At 37.6% G+C, this 21,136-nt stretch overlaps 1 pseudogene; it reads right to left on the bottom strand.

The window, feature by feature from the left end:
* Positions 1 to 2,857: 2,857 nt before the first annotated feature.
* On the bottom strand, positions 2,858 to 19,248 carry LOC131604660 (uncharacterized; annotated as a pseudogene).
* Between the last annotated feature and the right edge of the window lie 1,888 nt (positions 19,249 to 21,136).

Raw genomic sequence — 21,136 nt, 5'->3', positions numbered from 1 at the left:
CATGGAACCATGATCCAATCATCAATAAAGCAGGGGCATCCACCCTACCTTGATTCTCAAACAGAGTTTCAGAACTCCGCCTAATCCATTCCACATCAAAGCAGAAACCCTAATCAATCAGTACACTGCATAAAGAATCCATAGCATTGCATCTCCAGAAGTGCACAAATAAACCAAACATTGCATAGGAAGTATAAGCCAAGTTACTCATCAGATGAGGCCCCTACAAAGCATTCAATTGATATTCCACTGGATCACTCAGAGTTACCATTGTGGTGTCATCTCCCAAAGTCAGTCATGTTCATCTTTTTTCAATCCAGAGTTGATGTTTTCGTGTTCAACCCAGAGTCGACTTTCCTTTCATCTTTTAACCCCGAGTTAATTATCTTGTCCCACTCAACCCAGAGTTGACGGTTATCTTTTATCCTTTTCCCACTCAACCCAGAGTTGACGGTCATCCTTTGTTCAATTTAGAATTGACTTCTCTTTATTTTCCCACTCAACCCAGAGTTGACGGTTAGTCCTTGTTAATTTTTTTCCCACTTAACCCAGAGTTGACGGTTATCTCTTCTTATTTCCCACTCAACCCAGAGTTGACGGTTATCTTGTTTCTTTTCCCACTCAACCTAGAGTTGACGGTTACCTTCTTTCGTTCCCACTCAACCCAGAGTTGACGGTTATTTCTTATTTTTTTCTCCCTCTCACCTAGAGTTGACGGATATCTTTTACTCAATCCAGAATTGATTCCTTTTCCCACTCAACCCAGAGTTGACGGTTATCTTTTATCATTTCCCACTCAACCCAAAGTTGACGGTATTATTTTATTCAATCCAGAATTGATCTCTTTTCCCACTCAACTCAGAGTTGACGGCTATCCTTTATTCAATCCAGAATTGATTTCTTCTTTTCCCACTCAACTCAGAGTTGACGGCTATCTTTTATTCAATCCAGAATTGATTTCTTCTTTTCCCACTCAACCCAGAGTTGACGGTTATCATTTATCTTTTTCCCACTCAACCCATAGTTGACGGTTATCTTTTATTCAACCCAGAGTTGATCCTTGTCTTTCTTTCCCACTCAACGCAGAGTTGACGGTTATCTTTTATCATTTCCCACTCAACCCAGAGTTGACGGTATTCTTTTATTCAATCCAGAATTGATCTCTTTTCCCACTCAACTCAGAGTTGACGGCTATCCTTTATTTAATCCAGAATTGATTTCTTCTTTTCCCACTCAACTCAGAGTTGACGGCTATCCTTTATTCAATCCAGAATTGATTTCTTCTTTTCCCACTCAACCCAGAGTTGATGGTTATCATTTATCTTTTTCCTCTCAACTCAGAGTTGACGGTTATCTTCTTTCTTTCCCACTCGACCCAGAGTTGACGGTTATTCCTAATTGTCCATCTTCCCTCTTTCAACCCAGAGTTGAATTACCCTTTCTCAACCCAGAGTTGATGTCTACCCATTGTCTTCAACCCAGAGTTGATTCTTTTTTTTTTTCTTTCTTTTTTTTTCTTTTCTTCTTCTTCAACCCAGAGTTGATACCAATATCCTGTCCCATTAAAAGTGATTTTCATTTCCTTTCTCAGCCCAGAATTAATATTTACCTCTTATTCAACCCCGAGTTGACTTCCCTTTATTCTTCGACCCAGAGTTGACCCACTTTTCTTTTTCTAACCCAGAGTTAATTTGTTCAACCCAGAGTTTACATTCCTCAATAAAATGACACCATATTTTCCCTCCAGTGGATCCTATCTCTCATCAGGCAAATTTTCAGGTTCACTTGGTATTTAATCTTCTTCTACCTTGATTGCTCGAAAGGCTAACGCCAATCTCTCCTTCAGGTTTAAGACGATTAAATAGGGGCAGCTGTTGCACCCCAAAATTTGCCCATCTAATTCCATTTCTAATTGGCTTATGTTTTCCCATTTCATCTGCATTATCACCCCATCATTTTCATTTTAAGTCATCTAATACAACTCATGCATTCATTAACCAATAATTAGGCACAGGATCAAGGATCTTGAAAAGATAGGGTTCATATATATACTTTGAGGCATGCAAGGGGTCCTTATTTCAAGAACTTGGCTAGAGAGGTGATGAGTATTCTAAGGTTCATCGTCATTGAGGTTCCTCAGGATTAATCAAAAGGAGCTTGTTTTATTGCTTGAGTCACAAGGCACTGGTCAAGAAAGGAAGGGAATTCGTCAGATTTCATATTGAAAATCAAGGCTCCTATTTATTCAAGCTCGATTCATCTAGTTATTATTCAAATCTTGAACTATGGAGTTATGGTTTGAAGTATGAGCATCAGAGATTCATTCTCATCCAGTTACGTGGGTATTCTTCGCCCAATCCCATCAAGAACAAGGATTAAAGTATTCCCTTACACAAGGTCAAAAGAGTGGGTCCCTTATTATTAAGTCATCGTAAGAAAAAAATAAAAAAATGTTTATATGAGTTGAGTTTTGGTCAACAGATCAACTTTGGAAGGTTGACTTTTAGTTGACCAACTATTATTACTCTTGACCATTTTGGCAATTGGTTTATTCTATAAGCTCTCATTCAAAAGAATAGGAAAAGAATTAATTCAACTTTGAAGAAAGAGAGACCATATTACACTTTCTACCATGTCCAAAAATCAAAATTCTATTCAAGAATAATTTTATTACACATACAAGAATTTGGTACAAGGAGTTCTCATTGTACATGTTTCAATACATTACATCAAGGATTTACACTCAAGTTATCCATTACAATTCAAGCCTGTTACAAAAGAAAATATACAAAAATTGACCAAGTGACTTTTGACTTTCACGTCACCAATCTCTGAACTTCTCTTTATTAATTCCGCTTCACATGTCACCGCCAAGAGCTCCCCATGATATCGGTTCAGCAGCATAGGATCTTGATAAGTCCATCACCACGACCACACTTAAAAACTGCAATATACAAAACAGTTACACATTCAGTTCATATTCCAGCCACACTTTAAAACAATTCATCTCAAATGCATTCACACAAAAAAAGCACACCAAGACAGCCCGCCCTGCTGCATGTTATTTAAACCCCATACACATTTGTATACATTCACAGTCGAAACCAATACACTATCTAAATTCAGTTCAAAGTGTACAGCAGCCAGTCACACGGTCAACAGTCTAATCACGTAACTTACGAAACACAAAACAGGGCCGTACGAACAAAATTTAGCAATCATGAAGTTATCCCATATATGGGGCCAAACAATAAGCACCCTAGCATCATTTTCACTAACCATAGGCAACATGCGACCATTCATATACATACATATATTTGCATCAGACACACATTGTAAAGCTTCTTCATTAACACAACTCAGCCTTAACATTGCTAGTAACACTAACAAGTCCTAACTGTCATTCAACTAACTACCTCATCCAAACAGTTATAACCTAACTTCCATCCACACTAACCAAATTAACTGATTTCAGTTATAACCCACCTATCAACAAACTTTCAACTTACATAACAGAAAAAAACAGTTTGTAACAGATTGTAAATAACCTCTTAATCAGACTCAATCTCCTCCATCCATTGAACATAACAAACTTCAAATCCTAGGGTTGAAAATTCTCCTCCATCCATTGAACATAACAAACTTCAAATCCTAGGGTTGAAAATCCTCCTCCTTCTAACTGAATCTCTCTCCCCTCCTTCAACCTCTATATAATCTTCATCCCTTCACCATTGCCACGGTCTCCATTTTTTTCCTTCATCTTCATTCTTCTCATTTCTCCATTCACTTTTCTCTCCAATTCATCCTCTTCGATCCTCCACCTTCTCCCATTCACCTTCATCACTTCAACTCTCTCTGCAATTCAACCTTCTGTAGAAACTTCAACCATTCATCTCAGCACCATCTTCACAAAAAAAAAACTTCTTTAACATCTTCATCCAAGAAGCTTGATCCATCTTTTGAATCAATAGGAAAGTCTTCGTTGAATCTTCATCACTGTATCACGCAGCAACAACAACTATTGCAACATTCATCGTCGATCTCGACACAATCAAAAAAATAAGAAAATTCAAGCAAAAGATCGAAGGCTATCATCTGATAATTAAAGCTTATTTCTCCGGAATTCTTGCACATCTCCACCGTTTGGAAGAGTCACCGGAACTCCATCTGGCTTTTAGAGCGGTTGTAGATTGAATCAGAGCGGAAAGCTTGGGACGGAGAGGTCGAGACGAAAGGAGAGTTTGAGCAGAGATGTTTGAGATCGAGTGGGAATGATTTCTCCGGCCTTCGCTGCGAGTGGTTGAGTTGATCGGCGAATGGTTGAGTTGATCGGCGAATGGTTGAGATGATCGGCGCACCGCCACTGTTCCCGTAAGAAAGAGAGGTTCATGTTCAGATAAGTTCAATAGCCATAACTAAACCCTAAATCCTCTTTCTCTTTAATTTTAATTTTAATTAATTGAATTAATTTAAGATTGAATATGACATAAACCTGATTAATGGTGCTATAATAAGGTCTGATTAATGATTATTAGTTAGGTTTAAATGGTTAATTCTGAATTAATAATCATAGTGGATCATATCTTATCTTGGGCCACGAATTGCTAAGTCACACACTCCTCAGGCCCGTTAACCACCACTTTTTGGTGGCTGAAGATAAAAACAATAGAGGTAGAACGTTGGGCCTGGATCGCTGTTAGCACCCCCTCTGTCCTGAGCCCAGCGTCATTATTTTTTTGGCACATAAGAGAAACTGAGCAAAAACGCCCTTTGGGCCTCTCTGAATGAGCCTGCGCCCTAATTGCTCTTCACACCATTTGATTCAATTCACACCCCCTGGTTCTATCATTTTGTTATTTAGATTAATTAGTTTTTACTATTTTCTTTGAGTAATTAAATTGCTAATTTTTCTTACTATCATTTTAGACCTTTAATACACAATTTTGACATAGAAAAATGATCACTAAAAATATTAGTTTTAGGTCATTTGCTTTAGTCTTTTACTTGATTAGAACTCAATTCCTCTCATTAAAATCAATATAAAAATAGTAGTATTTTTAGGCCACTTTTGTACTATATTTTTTGGCTTGTTGCTTCATGCTTGTGTATAATTTGGTACCATTATATCATTCTCAATTTTGCTCATGTATCTTACTTATGACTTCTAATTGTGACTTTATTTTCATGTCTCTTTAATTCCTAACTTTAGGTAGAAACCATGACAACATTAGGACTTAGAAGTTCCCTTCATGACACTTAAGCTAGTTATTCATTTTAGGCTAGTTTTCCTTTCCTTTTTCTTTGCAACATTAAAACATTAACAAATAGAGATATGAATCACATTAAGAAAGTGATAGAGAAATGAGAGGGATTCATTCCCTAATCTGTTTCTCAATCACTTAGTGGCATAGAAATGAGTGGGATTCATTCCCTAATCTGTTTCTCGGTCACTACTTAATGGGAGAGAAATGAGTGGGATTCATTCCCTAATCTGTTTCTCGAACATTAACTAATGGGATAGAAATGAGTGGGATTCATTCCCTAATCTGTTTCTCGAACATTACATAATGGGATAGAAGTGAGTGGGATTCATTCCCTAATCTGCTTCTCGATCATTATACATTTTTATGTGATTCGAATCGCAAAGTAAATTCCCTTAAAAAATACCCAACCAAAAACATCTAAAACACTTAATAAAGGCTCAGACCTAAATAAAGTAAGGAAGTGATGCGAAGCCTTGTATTGGGTTTTGTTCATCATGGAATTACATCTAAAAGACACAAACCAATTTTCTCTCTTCTTTCTCTTGCCTCCGAGGCATTCTTTCTCTTGCCTTCAGGGCATTCTTTCTCCTAATCGGACACGTTATTTCCACTCCATTCCCAGCTTAAGACTCCAGAGGTCGAGCAGCGGAGTGCGAATGTAACTGTTCAACTAAAAAACACAAAAACAAACAAAAACATGTGAGCCGAACTACGGCGCTCTGATTCCTGAAAAGGATACGTAGGCATTAGGTCGCGGGGCCTAAGCGAGCACAACTATTTATAAACCTTATTTTCCCCGTGTTTCTTTTCTTTCATTTGCATGCATTCCCTTAGTAATTAAGCTTTAGATTTATACACCCTTAGAATAGAACAAACATAAGTGGATCCTGTGGAGTACCACAGACGTGAGGGGTGCTAATACCTTCCCCTTGCGTAACCGACTTCTTACCCGATCTTTGGTCGCAAGACCTTCTCTTATCCTTTCTTTATTCATCTTAGGTTTCCTGATATTCCTTTCCCTCTTTGGGATAAATATATTGGTGGCGACTCTGTTCATTTTCGCGAGCGTGCGACAACATGTTCCAAACAAATCACTTTATCTTCTACAAGTTCTCTAATAAAGTGATGTCTGATATCAATATGTTTGGTTCTCCTATGCTGAATTGGATTTTTGGAGATGTTGATAGCAATGAGATTATCACAATACAAAGTCATGACATTCTATGAAACATTGTATTCAGTCAGCATTTGTTTCATCCAAACTAGTTGAGAACAGCTACTACCAGCTGCTATGTATTCTGCTTCAGTAGTTGATAACTAGACACAGTTCTGCTTCTTGCTAAACCCTGATATGAGATTGTTTCCTAAGAAGAAACACCCTTCAGATGTGCTTTTTCTATCATCATTTTGCTTTTTCCTTTTAAACTTGTTTTTGGTTCTAATTCTTCTCCTACTCCATTCTTTTGATATTTTCTTTGAATCACGAATTAGAGGCCTAATTCCTCTCTAATGTCAATGGACTTAGGGCGTCGATAGGATGAAAATCTGAATCCGCAATATTAAGTGATTGAACTTAGAGATGGAAGGAGCTTTTGAATGTGGTTCCATCTTTTACTCTTTTTTTACTTTTTTTGATCGATGAAAGTCTTTGATACCTTAAGAATTCTTATGGATTCTTGATAAAGAAAAGATCGCTACCTATTTTCTTTTCGTGCGGTATTGCTTTCGGAGAGTGATCTATATACCACTTCTCTCGCATGCATTAGCACATAAATTATTGACCGGCCTCGTTGTAGGGTGATTTCTACATAAATCACTTGGCGATCTGCTTAACATAGCGCAACATTTTGTGTCCCGAATAAAAAGATCAAGCATGGAAGAGAATTGTATGCGGTTGATTTAAGACTTATGGAAGTTTGTCGTGTAGTCGCTATAATTTTATCAAGCTTCTGATAAATTTCCATTAAATTTAAATCTGAGAACATCCTTCACTCACCATTAATCTTCATTACTAACATTTTGATGATATACTTGACAAGTTTCAAGATGGTCATCTTTAACAACAATTGACTTTAATTTCCGAACTTTATTATATTGTTCTTTATATTTCTCGCTTTATGCTTTATTTTATCATTCATCATGTTTATGTTTCTGCTATTTTCTTTTTGTCCATTTGGACATATGTTTATGTTTCCGCTATTTTCTCTTTGTCCATTTAGACGTTTTATTTCCGCTATTTTCTTTTTGTCCATTCGGACCATACTCTATTTTTTGTGCTAAAACATTAATAAACAACTCAAAATCTAAAAAATACTTAAGACCCTATGGACGGGTTAGGTTGATGTGCATAAGGTATATCCTTGTGCACGGTGCATATGTCTCGTATGAGTAATACTTAAATTATTCTGATTAACATTTTAGTTAGAAACGAGTAATAATATCATAATCCATGAATAATATATGCATTATTTGTACACATCTATTAATTATGAGTAATTATTAATTGTGAGTAATGAGTACACTATTCTGAGTAATATTTACACCATTCTGAGTAATATCGAATTTTAACTATTTTGAGTAATATGTTCATTGTTCTGAGTAATATTTATACTATTTTGAGTAATTTGTATATTATTTTGAGTAATAAATATAATAATTTGAGTAATATAAATAATATTTGAGTATTTATGCACTGCGCATAAGGATATACCTTATGCACATCAACACATCACCCTATGGACTATTGGTTACTTTCCCGAGCATTTTGGAGACTTGGACATGTTGGACTTAGTACCTCTGGACCCTGTTACTCTGTTGTTATTCTGTTTGGCATTGGATTGTTGTCTATTTGTGTGTGCAGGTATTTCCTCTAAAGCCCTTGATGGTTAATTCCAAGGCGTCGTGATAAGGATTTTACCCGAAAGCAACCGTTACTCTGCCTGGTTTTCGTCAGTATTTTAATGTGCTTAATGCAAAGTGGTGCTAAAGATAATAAGTTCATCTAGATCCCCAAGTGGTAATGTGTTGACTTAGTGTTGATGGTCCAAAGGATCAGAAATCTACCTTGACTCTTAATGTCAAGTGTTGGCTTCTTTTGGGTTAGATCGTCTTTTCCTTAGCTTTTATTTTATGCTCTAGGATAGCCTCTTCATCTCTTCCCCTTCTTAGATTTTCAAAATCTTCTCCCTTTTTCAAAATTCTTCTTATGTTGTAATCTCTTTTAAAACCTTTTCTTTAAAAATATCTTTTTCCCTTATTGGCATTTCTTTCAAAGCTTAGATACGATTAATTGTTGTAGTGAGCTGTGATACCCCACGATTTTGAGATTGATTGATATAATGGAATCTTTGATTATTTTCCACGTGAGAGAGCTAGTGGCATATGCATTGATTTTCATCCGAGTTGGAGCCCTTCTTTCATTTGTGATGCAAGGAATCCATTTGCTCTTATGATCAAGATCAATGGCTGAGTATTCTCTCCGACGACGATAATGTCTTGCCAAGCTTGCTTTTAAACAATCCTTTCTTTTTGCACACACGACACATATTTTCAAAAAGGTTCCTGTGGAGTACCACAGATATGAGGGGTGCTTAAAACCTTCCCTTTGTATAATCAACACCCGTACCTAAGATCTCTTTCTTGTTTTAAACTTTGGGTTTTCTTCATTCTTTTCCCTTTTCCTTTGGAAACAATAAAGCGCGGTGGAGACTTTCACTAAAATGATGAATCAAGTCAATCCTATGGCTTCGTTCTCAGGTTTTCCCCGCTACAGAAAAATGACGACTTCACTGGGATCCAGTTTTAAGTGTGTTAAGCCTATTTTTGTTTATCTGTGTGCTTTTTATCTGTATATATTATTGTGTGCTTTTTTTGTTTTCTTTTTCTTTTTCGTGCTCGATGGTTCCTCTGTGATTAGATAAAGTCCTAACCCGGACTTTGGTGAGTAACTTGAGATGGGAGGTGGTAAGACCAATAGTTGTATGTCAGGAGCAATCCTTAACATGAGCATCATATGGTGGAACCCCCATCAGTGGAGGCCTCATGGAAGTTATTAGATTTTGTTACGAACCATCATAAGAACGCTATTACTTTCAATAGTGAGCGTCCGTAAAAGCTGAATGGCCTAGAACCTTTTTAACCTATCTAAGCATTTTTAGGAAGTAGCGCAAAAACAAGGTCAAAATTGCTTAGAACATACCTTTTGGGATGGGTAAACTCATGGCTCCATGCTCGTGACGTCGAACCTTTGAACCTTGATTGTGTGATTTGGCGTGATCTTGGGTGCTCTTGATTGTGGTTGATGCATAAACCATGCATTGATGCGTTCATAAAAATGTCCTTCACAAATGGTTTTCAAGGAACTTAGAGACTTTTTTGTAAACATTACAGGTACCATGGATCAAAAGAGAAGCATCAAGAAGTACACATTCAGGAATACAAGTGTGAAAGAGTTGAAAGAGCTAGCGACTTTGGTTCCTAATCCTAACAGTTTCAGAAACCGTTATGGAAAATTGATCTCTATCATGAAGACCAAAGTGGATAAGGGGATTCATTAGACTCTTGTACAGTTTTATGACCCGGTTTATCATTGCATCACCTTTCCAGATTATCAACTTATGCCCACTTTGGAGGAGTATTCGTATTGGGTTGGTTTTCCAGTTACACACGAGATACCATTCAGTGGTCTAGAGAAAGCTCCTAAGATTGATGAGATAGCAGAACTCCTTCATTTGAAGATATCGCATGTAAAGGAAAACGTGACTGAAAAAGGAGGAATTCGGGGGTTGACTTCTAAGTTCTTGATTGGGAAGGCTTCTATGTTGGCTAGTAAAGGAAGTATGATCGCTTTTGAGACTTTCTGGCCTTGCTCATATATGGTTTGATACTCTTTCCCAACATTGACAACTTTGTCGATGTTAAGGCTATTCGGATATTCATGATCGGGAATCTGTGCCTACTTTGCTTGGAGACACTTATCATTCTATTTACCATAGTGTCGCGTGAAAATCGGGATGAGAAACCTGATACCTTCTTTGGGCTCGAGTGCTCAAGAAAATGATTTTGTTTTTTTGTCACGACCAAACTTTTTATTATTTCCAAAGTAGGAAAAGGAAAAAAGTTGCAATAACCTTAAAAGATATGCAAAGCAAATAACACAAAATTAAAAGCAATGCAAAAGTGGGGGAGAGATCTTGGGTAAGAGGGCTGGTTATACAAAGGGAAGGTATTAGCACCCAACGTATCTATAGTACTCTATAGGTTTCTTTGTTATGTTTGTCTGTGTATTTCATTCTATGCTATTAGGGAGGTTTTCTGTTGTGAGATATGTGGGACCTAAGGTGTTTGTTTGATTATGCTCGCATAGATCATCGCAATCTTCTGCATACATATCCCTTAGAGGGAATCAGAGCATTTGTAGCTCGGGGTCTACGGGTGCTAAGATTTGAGTGGTTTGAGGGAGAAGTCTTGCTCGCCAAGGATAAGACCTTGTGCCTACGTATTCTCAAAGGGATGTTGAGAAAGTCAGAGCAATTGTAGTTCCCACTTATGCTAGTGGAAGCAAAGGATAAGAGACAAACGTCATCTTAATGCTCGATGTATCTAATCTATATCATCACATACATCTGTTTAATTTATGTTTGAAATCTTTTCATTATAAGACCTGGGCTGTGCCACTTATGGTTCTTAGAATGATAAAGATGTTTTTGTTTAGCCAGCCTTGTGGCAAAAACAAGTTTGATTAGCCAGCCTTGTGGCAAAAACTTTTGATAAGTCAGCCTTATGGCAAAAAGTTTTGATAAGCCAGCCTTGTGGCAAAAACTTTTGATAAGCCAGCCTTGTGACAAAAAGTTTTGATAAGCCAGCCTTGTGGCAAAAGGTTTGATTGATTATCCAGCCTTGTGGCAAAAAAGTTGAGTTTTAATTGTTTGTGATGATATAGAAGAGATACTCCTATCATAGAGATGATATATGTCTAATCTCCTAGGGTATTTGATTTGGATATTGGGGATGCTTTTAAGAAGCCCGTGGGTCCTTGTACGAAGCCCAAGAGGAGGCTATCCGAGGGTCCTTGCATTGTAAGCCCAAGAGGAGGCTATGGGAGGGACAATCGAGGGTCCTTGTATTGTAAGCCCAAGAGGAGGCTATGGGAGGGACAAGTCTTTTGTATGAAGCCCAAGAGGAGGCATGGTATAGTTGGTTTGAGCTCTTAGAGCGATTTCACCGGGAAACCATACTCTATGTCCTAACCTAAACTAGGGAGATTCTTTGCACGAAGCCCAATAGGAGGCTATGGGGAACCTAGTGTTGTACTAAGTTGAACAAGTATATATAACATGATCACAAATATGAACAAGTACGAACAAATATGAACAAGTACATGAACAAATATGAACAAGGTGTGTGTGTACAATGGAGTTTATGAAGGAAATATACCTGTAAGGATGATCAATTTATGTACACGGGGCTCGGGACTTATACTCGAGGAGAGGCCCATTGAGTTTATTCATGGCTATGTAAATGTATATTTACAAAAGGGCTTGGGACTTATACCTTAAAGGAGGCCCATGTTTTATTTCATAAAACATGGTTGATTATTTTGTTAAAAAGTGCGAGGTTTGTCGTTTGAAAAACTTTGATCGTTTTATTGAAAAAACTTTGATTTTGAAAGAAAGGTCAATTTAACTAAGATAAAGAAAAAGTTTATGCTTAATTAAGACCTAAGTGATTAGGGTTTGATCACAAAATATTTACAAGTGATTAGGTTTTGAAAATTAAGTGAAAAAAACTATTTTAAAGTATTAAAAAACACTTAAAAACAAGTCATTTTAAACCTAATAAAATTGCATCAAATAAATATTTTTTTTGGGATTTTTTTTTATATTCACAAAATATATATGTTAAGTGACAAGTGTACAAAAAATGAAGTTAAAATGAATTGATTTGATTGGTTAATTAATTAAATGAAGTTATGTAAAAAATCAAAGAAAATAAGTGATAAAAAGAAGGGTTTGGTCCCAGAGGGACTTGAACTCGTGACCTTGAGGTCACTACTTAAAACAAAAGCCAACTGAGCCACGCTTGTGGCTTGTAATATACACGCGTTGAATTAATTATATTTAAAATCAAGAATTTGAATTTTTCAAACCAAATCTGGCGCCAAGAACACAACCCTAACTGATTTTTGAAAATCTTTGAAACTGGATTATTTTGATCAAGTGAAGGGTCTATCTCACTCAGTTTTTCACAAGGATCATGATGGTACCCTCATAATTTATTTATTTTCACTCTAAGACAATCAATTTTCGCATGAACATGAAGAACCCTAAAACTGAATTTGATCGTGAAATGATGTATGTGCAAGTTATTATGCAATTGATTGAGGGTTATTGATCCATGATAGTGCAGAAACAAGATGGAAAAGCAGTTTTTCATATGATGCATGTATGATGGAGTTTGAAGTTCATAGCATTTACCTTGAAAAATGGAAAAACTGAGAATCGAATTCTGCAAATGAGAGGTTCCAGGTGTTGTTTCTTGATCTGGACAACTTCAATGGACCTTATGGAACATGTTTGGATGCTTGGAACAATCTGAATTCGCCTAAGCAAAGACATGGAACCCGATCTGTAGAGCCTTGGAGTATGAATTGAATTTGATAATTCTGGTGTTACAGGTCATGGATGATGATTGGGATAGTTCATATATGGTATATGGAATGTGTTTGGATGATTAGCTTGGACAGAAATAAGCTAGAATGAAAATTGGCATGATAAGGCTTATTATGTGCATATATGGAAGTGAGGTCGTGATTTTGAGGTTTAGGTGTTTTTGGGGTGTATGAGGGGATCAAAAACATCCCATATGATGTTTATGAGTTGTTGGAACCACCATCTTGGCCAGAACTTCAATGGTTTAGAGGTTGAGATTTCTACCTCTTTGAAAACTATGAAACTTGCAACTTAAGAAAGAAAGAGAAAACCTATGCTTTGGAAGGTTTTGGTGTGAGAATGAATGGGTTTTGAACCTCTATTTATAGGCCAAGAATTCTGAACTTAAACCTTTGCAAGTTGATAATATCTTTGGTGATTTAGCATTAAGAGATAAAATGACATCTTTTGCATTAAATGCAAAAGGTTAAAACCTTTAACCATGGTTAAAAATCTCAAGTGCTTGGAGATTCTTTCCTATCCAATATTTAATGCTTGGAACTTGCCCTTTGGAGTTGCAAGAGGTCATTGCTTGCATTATAGGTTATATAGTGTTCATAACTTTGTGAAAATGGTTTGAAATTTTAGCATAAGGACCTCTAATGACAAAAATTCAAAACCATAGCTCCACTCCATAATTTTTCATGCTCTTGATCATTTTGGAAAGCTCTTGTTATGTACTTCAAATCCCTAGTTGAAAGCTTCTTCAAGATCTTTAAGGAAATGGGTGAAAAAGATCCATGAACTTTGAAAAAAATGAAGTTTTTAGTGAATTTTTCAAAAGATACCAACTTTGAAGCTCCATATCTCTCAAATGGTTAATCTTATGGAAAAAAATTATATGTGACAAAGTTGTTCATTGGATCAAAAACTACAACTTTCATTTTGGAAGTTTTTTTCAGTTTGTAGGTGAAATTTTGAGATATTCCCTTCCAAAGTTTGGAAAAAAAACCCTTGAAAACACTTAGAAAATTTTCTAAGTATGAAAAGTCAAACTTTTGACTTTTTAATTCTTGATTGATTTTCTTGATTTTTCTTGATCAAATGACTTAAAATATCATATATTGGTGATTTAAAACTTCAAAAGTCATGGTTGACCAAATTTCCAAAAAGTCAAGGGTGATCTTGTACAGTTGACTTTTTCAGGTGAATCGCGTTTATGGAGATTTTAGGTGAATCAAGCTATCCTCACCAAATGAATGGTATGAATGGATCACATTGAGGTATTAGAGGATCTTGAGCCATGGTTTGAGTTGTGGCACCATTTCCTGATTAAAAAGTCAGTTGTTCAGATGAATTAGGTCAAAAACCCTAATTATGAACCTGATGAAATTGATGACTGTGGCTCTTGAATTGAAGTACAATTTCCATTTGATATTGACATAGGGATTATTTGAAGATGATTGAACCCTTTGAGTGATGCCCTGGAGCCTTTGAGGGTTTCCCAAATGTGATCCCTGATTTCAGTCCCTGATAGTTCAAAATTTCGTTGTGATGACCTGAAATTTCACTGTTGATCAATCCTTGTGTGGGAGATGTCTTGAGCAAATTGATTAGGTCAAGATGATGCATTTGGGTTCTTGAGGTCATGTCCAAGCTATTAGGTCAAATTCTGAGCAAAAGTCAGGAGTATGCTGTCTTCAGTCAAAACCCTAATTTGGTCGATTCAGAGCTTTTGAGCTTGTTGAAATGAATCTTTAAGGACCAAATATTGATTGTTGATGAAGATGGTTCATTTGAGATGAAGGGAGAACAAAACCCTAATTGGTTGTTGCTTGTACTGATGATTGATTTCTTGATTAAACCCTGCTGAGCACAAGTAGCAAACACAAGCTATGCAGTTTGTTAGAGATGCAAATGATGCACATGCAAATGATATGAGGTGGTATCTTAGGTCAAAAATTGGGTTATGACAGATGCCCCTATTTAATTTTCTTCAACCTGAGATATGAAGATTGAAAATCTTCGTTTTGATAGGGTGGAAGAGACTTAAATATCAGAAGACGCGAATTTTGGACCTAAGATACCAAAATTGCGAATGATGCAAGGATATCTTTACCGAGGGGATATCAAGAACTGACTCCACTGGGGACAAGAGATCGGGAAGGATGTCTCAATCCGCTTTATGAAGAGAATCCGTTTTATCGGGAAAGCAAGTGTATGCTTTACCGGGGAATGATAGCTTTGTAAGAAAAGCTTACCTATCGACATTACCGACTATCAGCACAGTGACAGACTTGATAAATAATGCGAAGGTGAAAGGTTTGAAACTGTATTACCGACTATCAGCATTGTGATAGACTTGAAATGGTAAAAAGAGTTTCAAAAGTTTGGTTAATATTACCGACTATCAGCATTGTGATAGACATGACAAAGTAATATAACCAGAACAAAAGGTTACCGACTACCAGCCTCGTGATAGCGGTTCCGAAGACATGATCAATTATCAGCCAAGTGATAAAATGATTCTGGAGACTTTACTAGGGAAATTACTGGTTATTCAGCCTTGTGAACAGTAATAAGCCCTGATTGTCACATGGTCTTCATGATTAATTTCCTTGAGAGGAAAAATCTTTTGAAAGAAACATAAATTGCTCAGATGATGAGGCTATTGTTTATGGTTCAACTTTTCTCGACTCTATTTGGGGAATCGGAATTTGAATCTCTGGTAAAGACAGGGTTCTATCAAAGAATGAATTGGAAAGAAACAGTCAAACAAGACTTTGTACCCAATGAGGAATGAACTCAAAATGGGGATTTTCTCCTTCGTTTTGAGAGGAGAAGACTGAAGCAACCTTCTTCCACGAGGAATGATCTCAGTGGGGAACTGGAAAAAGAAGATGTTCTTTCTGCTTATGGGTGACAACCTACTGGAGAGATGACACGCCCATACCTGTTTCCTTTGGAGATAGATACATCCTAAACAAGTGATTTCGAAGCAAACATTGAAAAATGCAAGAATGCATAAATGATGCAAGTATGTATGAATGATGAATGTCATGAATGTCGCATGCATGCTGACGATACTGACAGACAAAGAAGTGTATACTGGAGAAGGACCAACGTCGCAATACAACCAGATACTCGGAAAATGTTCTTCAACATGGTGCAGATAACACGGGTGATGAATGGTGTTGCATGCTTTAGACTTCTGTGGGGAAGACAAGCATCTTTTATTCTTCACTGGAGATGAAAGAACTTCTACATTGGGGATAAAAGAACCTTTTTACGTGAGGGGTAATTGATTTAGGAATTCTTTTTTGGGATAAGAATACCGTTGTCTCGTAATCTCTTTTGAGGAAGAGAACAATTCTCAGGGAGAATCTTTTTGTTCATCCTATGGAGACAGCTGTTGATGTTTCCTTCTGTTGTTCACAACTCAAAGGAAAGTTTTGCTTTTATTTTGAAAAAGAAAAGTAAATTCATTTAAAACTTCTTTTTCTTTTTTTTTCAAAAGTGAATAACACAATTAAAGCGTCATTTTGCAAGCTAGAAGAAATCAAGAATTGCAAACAAATGGGCACAAGGCTCAAATTTATTTAATAGGATGGTAACCAGCTAAAGGCGTGATTCCATGGAGTATTTACAAAAGTTGGAAATGGTAATTATGCGGAAAAGGCTACTTGGAAAGCAATAACCACTATTCTCCCTAACAACTTTGAGTTCCAACTGTGCTTGTCGCTTCAGATTGGCGATGATTTGATTGAAGATCCTTTGATGAAAAAGACTCCTCAGGTGACGAAGTACGGACTGATGCAGTTACTTTGTCAGAAATCCTTAATTTTTGCCTAGATTGCCCTTTCAAGTTTTCAATCTACCAGGATGAATTTTTTTTCTGTTTATGGTCTCTAATTTTTGCTTGGACCGCCCTTTCGGGTTTTTAGTCCACCGAGACGTTCATTTTTTCCTAAGCTGCCCTTTGCGGGTTTTCGACTTACCGAGCTGTTCTTTTGTCTTTTTTAGACAAAGTATTTCTTGACTGCATCAGCATTCACAGGATGTGGGAGTTCATCACCATCCATGGTTGCAAGAGTCAGGGCGCCGCCAGAAAATGTTCTTTTGACAACATACGGGCCTTCGTAATTAGGAGACTATTTGCCCCTAGAATCTGGTTGAAAAGACAAGATCTTTTTAAGCACGAGGTCGCCTTCTCGAAATTCACGAGGTCGAACCTTTTTGTTGAAGGCTTGTTTCATCCTTGCTTGGTATATCTGTCCATGGCATAGAGCAGTCATGTGTTTTTCTTCGATAAAATTCAACTGATAATATCTGCTTTGACACCATTCAGCTTCTGATAACTTAGTTTCCATGAGGACTCTCATCGATGGGATTTCAACTTCTACGGGGAGCACTGCTTCCATGCCGTATACTAGAGAAAAAGGAGTTGCCCCTGTTGAAGTACTTACTGAAGTACGGTACCCATGTAAAGCAAATGGCAGCATTTCGTGCCAGTCTTTGTAAGTGACGACCATTTTCTGGATGATCTTCTTTATGTTCTTGTTGGCGGCTTCGACGGCGCCGTTCATTTTTGGTATGTAAGGAGAAGAGTTATGATGCTCAATCTTGAATTCCTCACATAATTCTTTCATCATTTTGTTGTTCATGTTTGAACCATTGTCAGTAATGATCTTGCTTGGAACACCATATCGGCAAATGAGGTTGTTCTTGATGAACCTCACAACCACTTGTCTTGTAACGTTGACGTAAGATGCCGCTTCGACTCATTTGGTGAAGTAATCAATAGCCACCAAGATGAAACGATGACCATTTGAAGCTTTCAGTTCAATCATTCCAATCATATCGATACCCCACATGGAGAAAGGCCATGGAGATGAGAGAACGTTGAGTAGAGTCGGTGGCACATGGATCTTATCTGCGTAGATCTGGCACTTGTGACATCTCTTCACGTGTTTATAACAGTCAGATTCCATTGTCAGCCAATAGTAACCCGCTCTTAAGATTTTCTTGGACATTGCATGCCCATTTGAATGAGTTCCAAAGGACCCTTCATGCACTTCATGCATTATCATGTCTGCTTCGTGTCTGTCCACGCATCTGAGCAAAACCATGTCGAAGTTTCTTTTGTATAGCACATCTCCGTTCAGGAAGAAACTGCCAGAAAGTCTCCTTAGAGTTTTCTTATCTTTGTTTGATGCCCCAAGTGGGTACTCTTAAGTTTGAAGGAAGCGTTTGATGTCGTGAAACCACGGTTTATCATCGATAACTGCTTCAGTTGCAAACACATAGGCGGGCCTTTCAAGGCGCATAATTTTGACTTTAGGCATATCGTTCCAGTGATTGACTTTGAACATGGAAGATAGAGTAGCCAAGGCGTCTGCCATTCGATTCTGATCTCGAGGTATATGATGCAATTCAACTTTGTTGAAGAAAGTCAACAGACGTCTTGCATAATCTGTGTAAGGAATCAAGCCAGGGTGGTAAGTTTCCCACTTGTCTTTGATTTGGTTGATCACGAGAGCTGAATCTCCATATATGTCGAGGATCTTGATTCTTAGGTCAATGGCTTCTTCGAGACCCATGATACAAGCTTCATATTCCGCGACGTTGTTGGTGCAATCAAATAGTAATCTGGCGGAGAATGGGATATGAGTACCCTTGGGAGTGATGATAACTGCCCCAATTCCATTGCCAAAAGCGTTTACTGCTCCATCAAAAATTAGGCCCCATCTTGATCCAGGATCAGGACCTTCTTCAGGTAACGGTTCGTCACAATCTTTCGTCTTCAAGTACATGACATCTTCGTCAGGAAAGTCAAACTTGAGAGATTGATATTCATTAATTGGCTGATGTGCCAAATGATCCGCGAGAATGCTTCCTTTGACCGCTTTTTGGGCACGGTACACGATGTCATATTCGGATAACAGCATTTGCCATCGGGCAATCCTTCCTGTTAAGGCAGGCTTTTCAAAGACGTACTTGATTGGATCCATTTTGGAGATTAACCAAGTGGTATTGTTGATCATGTATTGGCGGAGACGTTTTGAAGCCCAAGCCAAAGCACAACATGTTTTTTCGAGCATGGAGTAACGAGACTCACAATCTGTGAATTTCTTACTCAGGTAATAGATGGCATGCTCCTTCTTACCAGTTTCATCTTGTTGTCCAAGCACACAACCCATAGATTTTTCCAACACGGTAAGGTACATGATTAGTGGTCTTCCTTCAACTGGAGGAATCAATATTGGTGGTTCTAACAGGTATTCCTTGATACTGTCGAACGCTTTCTGGCAATCTTTAGTCCATACAACCCCTTGATCTTTGCGGAGAAGCTTGAAAATTGGCCCACAAGTAGCAGTCATTTGAGAGATAAATCTGGAGATGTAGTTCAATCGTCCGAGAAATCCTCTTACTTTCTTTTCAGTTTTTGGTGCAGGCATCTCTTGAATAGCTCTGACTTTGTCGGGATCTACTTCAACACCTCTTTGGCTGACAATGAAACCTAAGAGTTTTCCAGATCTTACCCCAAAAGTACATTTGTTAGGATTCAAGCGAAGCTGATATTTCCTTAGTCGTTGAAACAACTTCAGAAGGTGTTCAATATGTTCTTCTTCTGTGCTGGACTTGGCTATCATGTCGTCCACATAAACTTCAATTTCTTTATGCATCATGTCATGAAAGAGAGTAGTCATTGCCCTTTGGTAAGTTTCGCCTGCATTCTTTAATCCAAACGGCATCACTTTGTAGCAAAAGGTACCTCATGGGGTGATGAAAGATGTCTTCTCCATGAAAGAAAAGACGTTGAAAGAAAAGACGTTGAACTTAGCGGTGTTATCAACCAGCATGTCAATATGAGGTAATGGAAAGTCATCTTTTGGACTGGCTTTGTTCAAGTCACGGTAGTCAACACACATTCTGACTTTGCCATCTTTCTTCGGAACTGGCACAATATTGGCCAACCATTGAGGATACTCGGAGGTAACGAGAAAACCTGCGTCGAGTTGCTTTTGAACTTCCATTTTGATCTTGTTAGCCATATCAGGGTGAGTCCTTCGCAATTTCTGCTTAATTGGCGGACATTCTGGCTTCAATGGCAAGTAATGCTGAACAATATTGGTATCCAACCCAGGCATGTCTTGGTAGGACCAAGAAAACATGTCAACATATTCTTTGAGAAGATATATCAGCTTACTCTTGATATCAGGATCAAGCAGCGATCCAATGGTCACTTCTTTTTTGTCTACTTCAGAACCCAAATTGATTCTTTCTAAAGGCTCTTTGTGAGGCAGAATGGCTCTTTCCTCGTGCTTAAGTAATCGAGAGATCTCGTCCGGGATCTCTTCTTCTTCCTCTTCTTCAGCTTCGAACACAGGAAACTCAAAGTTGGAAGAGGGCATAGGGTTATTGCATTCAATGGGGTTTGTTAACAATTAATCTGCACATATGATTTATGCTTGTTTCAGAAAAACTATGAATGCAATAGTGTATGCAGATTTTTTTGAAAAAGTTTTTTTTGGTTTTTTAAGATTACCATTTCCAGAAAAAAAGCAAAAATAAAAACACATAGTGTAGGGAATTCAAAATTACACTTTATTTATGATTCATTTTTGAAACAAAGCACTAAACACAAAACTCATTTGTCTTGGGCAGGATAAAGAGGGAAACATTTTAAAACAAAGACCTATACACAAACTTATTTGGGCAGGACAAAACATTTTAAAAGCAAAGCCCTATAAAACATCTCTTTGCTTTGGGCAAGGCAGGAGGTCAAAATAACAGCGAGGTGATTACTTTGAGCGACGAACCACATTTGGAACTTCGACAGCTTTCCAGTAGCAACGAACTCCTCTTTGTATTATGTATTCAGGAAATTTTTTCTCAGAATCTTCTTCAGTGGTGACATTGACCGCTGGTCGAGCAGGATTTGAAGGTCCTGGTTTGTCAACCTCGTTCTTTGTAGAGCTGAGACGGTCTTCTTCTACTTCTTGAAGAGCATAAGATAAGTCACAATCTTCAGGATTTTCAGGATGTAATTCCCAATATTCAGGATGAAGGGACTCATTGTCAGAGACACTTTCCAAGTCAACTACGGGGCCATCTTCCCCATCATCTTCAAAAATGGCGTTTATGTGAGAATAAACGTCTTCAGAGTTATCAACTTTGGTAGATGCGTTGAAGCTGAAATCTTCAATAATTTCAAGCTGC

This window comes from Vicia villosa, linkage group LG5, assembly GCF_029867415.1.
Source record: "Vicia villosa cultivar HV-30 ecotype Madison, WI linkage group LG5, Vvil1.0, whole genome shotgun sequence".
NCBI lineage: Eukaryota > Viridiplantae > Streptophyta > Magnoliopsida > Fabales > Fabaceae > Vicia > Vicia villosa.
The sequence above is the reverse complement of the archived record's forward strand: the minus strand, read 5'-3'. Positions and strand labels throughout refer to the sequence as shown.